This window comes from Phacochoerus africanus, chromosome 7 (genome assembly GCF_016906955.1).
Source record: "Phacochoerus africanus isolate WHEZ1 chromosome 7, ROS_Pafr_v1, whole genome shotgun sequence".
NCBI lineage: Eukaryota > Metazoa > Chordata > Mammalia > Artiodactyla > Suidae > Phacochoerus > Phacochoerus africanus.
Genome location: NC_062550.1, coordinates 107,624,176 through 107,634,711, shown reverse-complemented (window position 1 = coordinate 107,634,711; position 10,536 = coordinate 107,624,176). Strand labels below are relative to the sequence as shown.

The 10,536-nt window shown below is 40.2% G+C and overlaps 1 pseudogene; it reads right to left on the bottom strand.

Annotated features, from left to right (window-relative positions):
* Positions 1-302: 302 nt before the first annotated feature.
* On the bottom strand, positions 303-7,526 carry LOC125130475 (tigger transposable element-derived protein 1-like; annotated as a pseudogene).
* Between the last annotated feature and the right edge of the window lie 3,010 nt (positions 7,527-10,536).

Sequence of the window (10,536 nt, the reverse complement as noted above, 5' to 3'; positions counted from 1 at the left end):
GTAGGTGTACAAATGTATGTATGTGTGTACATATATATGAAAAGTCCATTTCTGCATGTTTCTGTTTTACTTTTATTCCTATATTATATACAGACACACCTCAGATATATTGTGGGTTGGGTTCCAGACTACCACAATAAAGCAAATATCACAGTAGAGTAAGTCACACAAATTTTTGGTTTCCAAGTACATATGAAAGTTATGCTTATACTACGCTATATTCTATTAAGTGTACAATAGCATTATGTTTTGAAAAATAATGCATATATCTTAATTTAAAAACACTGTATGGCTAAAAATTGCTAACTGTCGTCTGAGCCTTTAGAAAGTCATAATCTTTTTGCTAGTGGAGGCTCTTCCTCAGGGTTGATGGCTGCTGACTGGTCAGGTTGTTGGTTGCTGAAGGTTGGGGTGACTTTAGAAATATCTTAGAATAGACAGCAGTGAAGTTTGTTGCATCGGTTGACTCTTCCTTTCACGAATGATTTTCTGTAACATGCAATGTTATTCAACAGCGTTTCACCCATAGTAGAACTTCTTTCAAAACCAGAGCCAACCCTGGCAGATCTAGCCCTAGGAGGGAGAGAATATGCTTCATGGATCCTTGCCCATCCAGTTCCTCATCTGGCCCCATGAGTAGCACATCTGGGCAGGAGATGACAGAACTCATACTGCAGTACCCATGGGATCCCCCCAGAGTCCTGAGCCCCCTCCCCTCATATCCTACATCAGGCCTCTCTCAGATGCCTCTTACAACCTCAGTGGTGCATTTGATCTCCTACAAATCCTCTGCCCTCCTCTTCCAGTGGGGCTCAATTCACAAGCCCCATAGTGTCTAGTCCAGTGTTCTGCAAATAGTAGCTGTTCAATGTTCCTTTCATTAAAAAAAAACCCCAGAGTCAATCTTCTTAAGGCCTGCCACTGCCTTATGGATTGTTTATGTAATATTCTCAATCACTTTGTTGTCATTTCAACAATCTTCACAGCATCATCACCAGGAATAGATTCCATCTCAAGAAACCACTTTCTTTGCTCGTCCATAGGAAACATTTCCTCATCCCTTAAAGTATAATTATGAGGTTGCAGCAGTTCAGCTCTATCTTCAGGCTCCACTTCTAATTCTGGTTCTCTTGCTATTTTCATCAGGTCTGCAGTTACTTCCTCCGCTTCAGGTTGGAATCCTTCCATGAGGGTTGAAATCAATTTCTTCCACAGTCTTGTTAATGTTGATATTTTAGCTGCTTCCTGTGACTGTCATTAAAGGCATCTAGAATGCCAACTCCCTTCCAAAAGATTTCCAGTTGACTTTACTCAAATCCTTCAGAGGAATCACTGTCTACGGCAGCTGTAGCCTTAGTCAATGTATTTCTTACACAGTAAGACTTGAAGGGTGAAATAATTCCTTGATCCATGGATTGCAGATGGATTTTGTATTGGTAGGCATGAAAACACCATGAATCCCATTGAACATCTCCATCAGCGCTCTTGGGTGACCAGATGCATTATCAGTGAGCAGTAATATTTTGAAACAAACCTTTTTTTTTTCTTCAGCAGTAGCTCTCAACAGTGGGCTTAAAATATTTCATAAACCATGTTGTAGACATATGTGCTGTCATCCAGGCTTCGTTGTTCCATTTATAGAACCCAAGCAGAGTAGACTCAGCGTTAAGTCTTAAGGACCCCAGGGTTTGGGGGGTGGTAAATGAGAGAGGACTGGTTTCAACTTCATGTCACCAGCTGCCTTAGCTCCTAACAAGAGCCTCAGCCTGTCCCTTGACACCTCGAAGCCAGGCATGGACTTTTCCTCTCTTGCTTTGAAAATCCTGGATGGCGTCTTCTTCCAGTAGAAGGCTGTTTTGTCTGTATGGAAAGTTTCTTCTTCGGTGCAGCCACCTTCAGGAATGGTCGCAGCTGGAGCTTCTGGATAACGTGCTGCAGCTCCTACAGCAGCACTTGCTGCTTCACCTTGTACTTTTATGTTCTGGAGATGGCTTCTTTCCTGAAGCCTCATGAACCAACCTCTACTGGCTTCGAGCTTTTCTTGTGCAACTTTCTCACCTCTCTGAGCCTTCCTAGAATTGAAAGTTAGGGCTTTGCACTGGGTTAGGCTTTGGTTTAAGTGAATATTGTGACTGGTTTGATCTTCTACCCAAACTGCTACAACTTTCTGCAGATCCGTAATGAGGGCGTTTCTCTTCCTCGTTGTCCGTGTGTTCCCTGGAGCAGTGGCTTCCTTCAAGGATTTTTCTTTTGCATTCACATCTTGACTACCTGGCACAAGAGGCCCAGCTTTTGGCCAGTCTTGGCTGTCTACATACCTTCCTCACCGAGCTTAATTGTTCATAGGTTTTGATTTAAACTGAGAGACATGCAACCCTTCCTTTCACTCAAACTTAGAGGTCACTGTAGGGTTATTAATGGGCCTTATTTCAACATTGTTGAGTCTCAAGGAATAAGAAGGCCCCAGGAGAGGGAGAGAGACAGGAGAATGACTGATTGGTGGAGCAGGCAGAACACACCCATTTATCCGTTAAGTTTGCCGTCTTATGTGGCTGTGATTTGCGGTGCCCCAAAACAATTATAATGGGAAGATAAAAATCACAGATCACCAACACAAATATAACAATCATGAAAATTTTTGACATATTGCAAGAATTCACAAAATGTTACAGAGACACAGAGTGAGCATATGCTTTTGGGAAAATGCAGCAACAGACTTGCTCAGTGCAGGGTGCTGCAAACCTTCCTCTTGTGAAAATATGCAGTCCCTGCGAAACTCAATAAGGTGAAGTGCATTAAACCAAAGTGTATCTGTACAAGAACAGCAAGCATTCTGGTGTGAGTCTTTACAGGTAAAATACTATTGCCTCTTTTTAAATGTTGGAAGAGGCTAATGCCAGCCCACCAGGAAGGCCTGAAAGCCTGGCCATCTGTCAGCAGAAAGAAGTGATACCAGCTGAAAGAAATTATCTTTGACTGAAGGGAGGTTTCCTTAGCATAGTCTAGTTATCCTTTGTGAATTTTGCTCCACTGAAGAATAAAAACAAAAGCCATTCCCTATACTTTGTGCTCCTTTAACATGACTTCATGATTCCGCAGTGGAGACTTGCTTTCATGCGTGGTTGTGCTTGTCAACGTTCTGAATGATATTTTCATAAAATCTAACCCTGATAAGGTTAGAAAACTTGGAGCTGTAGACCTAGGGTAACTTTAAGAAAATATGTTCATAGCTGATGGAAATAACAAATAGTGTATGTTAAGTTTGCAAATAACCTCTCAGCCAGAGGATATTAACAGTAGAAGTGGAAAAAAATGATAAAGGATAATGACAATTTGTTTTATGTCTTTGCTCTTCCCCAGAAAGAGACATGTGCTTAAAAAATCGGGTGGGTGGTGAACGTTTTAGACCATTCTGTGAAACTGTTCTCTTGATTAAGAAAAATTATGAGGAATGCAAGTGTTATTTCTAAGCACCTTCTATGTCTACTGTCCATTTCTAGGCATCTTGAGAAATTAAACAGAAAAACAAACAAATGTTGGACTAAAAGGGAAATGTCATGTTCTGTCCAAACCGTAGTAGAAAATAATCAGAATCCATTTGCTTTGTCATTGCCGTCTGTTGCTAGAGAAATAACTTTATTTTGTGGAGTATGGGAACAATATTTTATAGTCGTTCTGCAGAATATGACTAACTTTCTAAACTTAAAGCAAAAAAAACTCAGTACTAGTGTTTATAATTTCTCAATTACTTTTATCTTTATTGTGTTCTGTGAGCAATATTCACAACCTTCTACTAATGTCTTTTAACCTCTGTAACTTTTTAGGATATTAAGAAGTTGTGAAATTTCAATATCACATTTCAGTGTTTAAAGCCCAATGAATAACTCAATTAATGAGTTCACTCTGTGCCATTCTGTGTGTAACGCAGTGTGGCTTGCTGTCTTTTGTCAATATTAGTTGAAAGGGTTGTGGAAAGGGAGTAAATTAGACTAGGTTTTAAAAAAACAATAGAATGTGTAAGAATAAATTGTATTTACCTTAGGGAGGCATTGAGGTACATTCATTTCTCCTGTTCTTCAGCCTGAGTCTCTGCTGGTGTCTGTCCCTGCTGTCATGGCTCGGTAACCTGCTGAGGTGTCAGGTGGAGAAGCAACACTTGCCCAGCTGTTCTAGGTAATCTGCAGAATTCATTATCTTTCTGTGGACAATGCAGAGGCTCTCAGCATAGACTCTTTTAAGACAATCTTTGCTAAGAAGACCACCTCTTGAGACAGTCCTGAATAGATCACTGCAGAGGAGTTTGGCAGGGAGGGCTTTACAAAGATTCCTGCAAAAATCAATCTCCCCTGTGCAATAAAACCCAAATTGACTGCCACAATTTCTTTTGACAGAATTTTCAGGAGGGCTTATTGAGAACTCTTTCCAGGCATTGTTAGGAAGGGGTTTTTTAATTGGAATTGAAGAGATCCTCAAAATTGTTATTCCTTACAGTTTTGTCATTCAGATTTGGGACAAGGGGTTTTAATTCTAGATATTAAATATATATTGATATGCATTCCTCTCTTGAATTGCTTTCCTTACCACCCATGGATGGACTTTTGGCCAGGAAACTTATGGATTTTTAGTGAAATGATTTACTGGTTTATAATTTGAATAGAAGAAACCTATAGAATATCAAGTATAGAGTATTGGTAGGATAATTACCTACTCCTACAAGACATTGCACCTCAAGTTGTAAATGCTTTTATTCTTTGTGTTCATGAGCTCGCATGTGATAGGCATGTACCTGTGTATACACACACACACACACATAACTACAAACTTTGTGTAGTTATGACAGTGGGGATAACAATGCTATATTTTCTCATTAAAAAAAAGAGTAGAAAAAGAATGCATGACGGGATCACTTTGCTGTACAGCAGAAATTGACAGAACATTGTAAATAAACTATAATAGAAAAAATAAAAATCTTAATAAAAGAGTAGGGAATTCTCATATCTAAAACTTTCATATTGGTGTCAGTGGGGTATACACACGGGAATGTGAGGTACAGAATTGGGTCTTTTATTAGCAGTTGCTAGATTGGAATGCTTTCTAAAGCCAGATTGAAATCTCTTCTAAAGCAAAGGAAGATATTTACTTTATGAAGCAAAGGCACAGGAGCTCTACTGGAGACTGTTTGCTGCACAAATAAATGCTAATGCAGTGGAATGTTATTTGCGTCAGTCTCTCCTAAATACATCAATTTTCTCTTTTGGTATTCCAAATGCTCAATTAAATTCTTCAATTTTTTTCCCCCTAAGGAGAATAACTTGAGCATAGAATTAGTTCCAGCTGAAGCAAGACTATATTAACCTGTTATTTCTGGGCTGCATTTGTATACTTTATACCCTAGTATGAAAATAATTCAGAATGAATTTGCAGATCATGACATAAAGTAATACTGTTAATGAGATGGAATATGTGGTTAAACAAGCACTGATTTTAAAACAAAGGTTATATTTTAATGATTTATAATTAAGTTTTTCCTAACTACATATCTTTAAAGTACATTTTTTTTTCTGAGCCTATGTTCATACTTACATATCTTGCTAAAAAGAAACTACACTAAATGGAAAAAAAAAAGGATTTAACATAAAGATCCAGGAGTCAGGCTATGTAAATTGGAGATATAAGAAGATGGTATGAGATACCACCTCACACCAGTCAGAATGGCCATCATTAATAAGTCCACAAATAACAAGTGCTGGTGGGAGTGTGGAGAAAAGGGAACCCTCCTACACTGTTGGTGGGAATGTAAACTGGTACAGCCACTATGGAGAACAGTTTGGAGATACCTTAGAAATCTATACATAGAACTTCCATATGACCCAGCAATCCCACTCTTGGGCATCTATCTGGATAAAACTCTACTTAAAAGAGACACATGCACCCGCATGTTCATTGCAGCACTCTTCACAATAGCCAGGACATGGAAACAACCCAAATGTCCATCAACAGATGATTGGATTCGGAAGATGTGGTCTATAGACACAATGGAATACTACTCAGCCATCAAAAAGAATGACATAATGCCATTTGCAGCAACATGGATGGAACTAGACACTCTCATACTGAGTGAAATGAGCCAGAAAGACAAAGACAAATACCACATGATATCACTTATAACTGGAATCTAATATCCAGCACAAATGAACATCTCCTTAGAAAAGAAAATCATGGACTTGGAGAAGAGACTTGTGGCTGCCTGATGGGAGGGGGAGGGAGTGGGAGGGATCGGGAGCTTGGGCTTATCAGACACAACTTAGAATAGATTTACAAGGAGATCCTGCTGAGTAGCATTGAGAACTTTGTCTAGATACTCATGTTGCAACAGAACAAAGGGTGGGGAAAAAAATGTAATTGTAATGTATACATGTAAGGATAACTTGATCCCCTTGCTGTACAGTGGGGAAAAAAAAAGTTAAGAAGATAGTATAAATGAGTATCTTTTTTATAAAGCTAACAGCAGAGTTAGGATTCTATTGTGCTTTTATTTTGTAAATTAAAGGACACTGTTATCATTTGGATAGTATGTTGGAAAACACCACTCTTTTTGAAATGTTCATTTTCTACAATATGTTGTGTATTAAGAGTTAACCATTTTATATGACAATAAGGGAACAGAAACATAATGTCATAAAGAGCCATTTATCACTGAAATAAACTCTCCCTTCGAGAGCTCATATTGGAAATCTGGAACAGAGTGATGTAAACAATGTCTATAAACTCTGAATTTATTATAGAAATGACGAATTTTCATTTTTGTGAAACCAAAGACCAAGAAGGGAGCGTTTGAGGTCATCAAAATCAAGATCACTGCTTCATCATATGCCCCTTCCAAAAGAAGTGAGAGAGAGAGAATGTGTGTGCCAGAGAGAGAAAGAGACAGAAGTACAGAGAGAGACAGAGAGAGTAAGAGAGAGACAGAGAGAGAGAGAGTGAGACAGAGAGAGACAGAGATAGAGTGAGACAGAGAGAGAGAGACAGGCAGACAGACTGAGAGAAGGAGACGGCATTACTTCTAGCTCTTTGAACACTGGAAAGTTCTCCCCCCTTGCCTCTTCCTCCCATACAATCTGTCTTTTGTTATAACCATTGATTCTATCATTGATTCCTGTGAGAAGCACCCTCTAAAAGGGTGCCGTATTCATTCATTAAACGCCGTCCACCTTGCTATATGACACAGCATGAGAGCACCTTACCTGACCACTGGGACAGTGAGAATAAATGCAGTCACTTCCTTTCTTTCCCTAGGGGCTCAGGACTACCTGGCCACGCTAAGATGTGAAAGTAGCAATAAACTCAAAGCTTATGCTTACGCACACCCCACTCACACCCAGATGAACAAGATCCCATACGACTCCAGTCCAGACAGGAGTCATTTCAGAGGTGCCCTTGGTCCCGCAGGTCCCTCCTTCCTCACCACCTGCCTGCACCGGAGATTGCTCTGCTAGTGACGCTGCCGTGGGGAAAGACACAACCATGGGGACAGAAGGGAGGCAGACATCAGCAAACACTCTTTCTTCTTTTCTTCTTCATAGTTCTCACAGTCCTACTGTATGCCTGACATCTGACACAATGAATGCATTATCGAATCCTTAGCCCTCATCAAAATGCGATGCCTGGATCTCCCGTCAGTCAGTGCAGTATAGATTCAGGGGAGAGGTAGTTAAGTGTTAATGGATTTGCTTTAGGCATTTTGCAACCTATTGGTGCTAATTAGACTGAGAAGGGGTTGCTATAGATAACCTGGAAATTTAAATAATGCATTTATTCTCATATATCCTTCCTAAACCTGTCAGTAAGAACTTAAAAAAAAAAGACCAGAGACGTATCTTAAAACAATGTTGGATTTTGCGTTTTCAAAACATAGAGCCAAAACCTCACGGATTTTTTATGTGCAACTAATTGTTTGACTTGGCAAATCTTAAGATGGTATTTCAAGTAGTGCTCATGCAAGACGCTTACACCGTGTATCACCTAAATAACACGGTTACAAAAGATGTTTGAACTGATCGGTAGAAGGGCGAAGGCTATATCCTGAGATAGACCATTGTGGAAAATTATATAAATATATAATAAAAGAATATGTACATATAGGTATGACTGAGTCACACACACACACACACAAAGAAAGAAAGAAAAGAAAAGAAAGGCAAAGGCTAAATTGCAGAAAAGCACAGATTCTCTAAAACAAGGGGCAGGGATGGGATCTGAAACCAGCCTAGGTCTATTTGATGTTAAGCCTGGAGAAATGAGAGCAGAGGGGTCAATTATTATACCAGATTTAATGAGCTGCAAGAGAGCAGTCCAGCAGTGGAGGTCCTTTGAGGTACCCAGAACCCTCAGATGAGGGTTTAGAGAGACATACAGACATTTGCAATAATCAATAGTATCAGTGGCACAAGCATTAATTAAAGCTGCTGCAGTTTCTTGCAACCCAGTGAGGCTGAGGTTTCAGATCATTGTACTACAGTAAATACAGTAAAGAAACAAAAGCTATTTGTCTCATATGCAGGCCAATTTTCCATGCGCAATCAAATTATACTTCTTATATTCCTTAACAGCAACTCTAAACCCATGAAGGATTTAAAAATTGTGATACAATACTAGTAAGAAAATTAGACCGGTGGCAAATCGCAAGCTGCTTTCTGAGCAGCACAGTAGGAGGTCAGTTAATATTAGATATCTACAGCCTGTGTGCACAGCTCACATTTCCTGGGAGAGTCTAAGCAAAATGCAGCCTTCAGGGATACACTCTTAGCAGTTTTGCATATTTGCATAACAATAACCAATGCTGATACCAGCTAATGAAATTCTGATGCTAAAGAAGGGTTCCCAAGGCTCAGAACAAGACCCTCTAGCAAAACAGGGATAAACTTCATATTTAAAAAGTAAACAGTCAGTGTCATTTATTTGTTCATTCAACACGTATTTATCAAGGACTTTATATCACTTTGCAAAAGCCCTGGGAATGTCAGAGTGAGAAAACACAGACTCTGTCCCCGACCTCATGGAGTTTAAAACTTGAAGGAGATGTTTTACTGGAACATTCACATAAGTAAATGTAGAGTTACAAACTGTGAAAGTGCATTGAAGAAAACGCACTGGGTACCATGGAAGCGTGTAATAGAAGACCCTGGCCTTGACTGGGAGGTGAAGAGGGGATATGGGGGGTGACTAGGAATTCCAGAGAAGAGGAATTCAACAGGATTCTTGTTAGAAAGGAAAGTATGTGCAAAGAGTCTGTGGCCTGAAGGAGCACAGTGCTTTAAGAAACTCAGAGAGCCAGGATATTTGGTGGGCACAGAGCCAGGACCGAGCTGTGAAATGAGTTGGTGATACATAGGCAGACACCCGATCCTGCAGCCACAAGAATTTTTTACCTCATTAATCAATGGGAGATCTCAACATGATCCTGCTGTGTAGCACTGGGAACTCTTATGCAGTCACTTACGATGGAGCCCGATAATGTGAGAGAAAGGAATGGGTATATGTGTGTGTGACTGGGTCACCTTGCTGCACAGTAAAAACTTGACAGAACACTGTCAACCAGCTGTAATGGAAAAAAATAAAAATCATTTTTAAAAAAATGGGAGATCATTGAAATGTAGGCAGAAGAAGGTTAGCAGCCTTTCGAAGTGATCACTTTGGATAAAACGTGAAGAATGGGTTGGAAGAAGTTAAGAAGTTTGCTATAGCCAGTGGCCCAGGGAAGGGAATGGCAGTTTGAACAAGCATGGTAATGAAGTACATGGGGAGCCATGAGCAATTCATAGAGAGATCTTTAGGAGGTAAAGATAAATATGAGTTAATAAAATTTTAGATATGGGACTGGCAAATGAGAGGGAGGTGTTGAAAATGACTCTTAGATTCTGACTTCTATAATGAGATGTACAAGGGGTGATTTCCATGGATAGGAAACCTTGGAAAACTGACCAGTTTACTACAATTTCATACCTAGAGGCTGGGAGTAATTTTGACACAGGCAAGTGGAGATTTGTGACACCAGCTGGATATTGGCGTCTGGATCTAGGACAAGCGTATGTAAATCTGTGTGTCATTGACGCAAAGCTGATAGTTGAAGCTATGGGTGTGGGTGAACTCATCCACAGAAAGATAAGAAAGGTAAAAGGGAAGACGGCGAAGATTAAGCCTGGAAGATCTATATTTGATACAGTGGCTCCCAGAGTGTAGTCCCCAGACCAGCAGTGTCAGAATCACCCGGGAATCTGCTGGAGAAGAGAAAGAGACCTCCTGAATCACACACTCTGGGAGGGGGGCTCAGCAGCATGTCTTCAGATGGTTTTGATGCTTGCCCGAGTTTGAGAACCACTGATAAGGGAAGAGTGGAAGATGCGTCCGTAAAGGTGATGGAGACCCCGCTGATGGCCAGATGTTCAAAGGAAATCCGCGCGAGTCCTCGGAGTCCTCAGGGAAAGGTATGGAAGAGTTTAAGGAAAAGGTCAAGGGCGACAGAGGCAACGGCAGTGG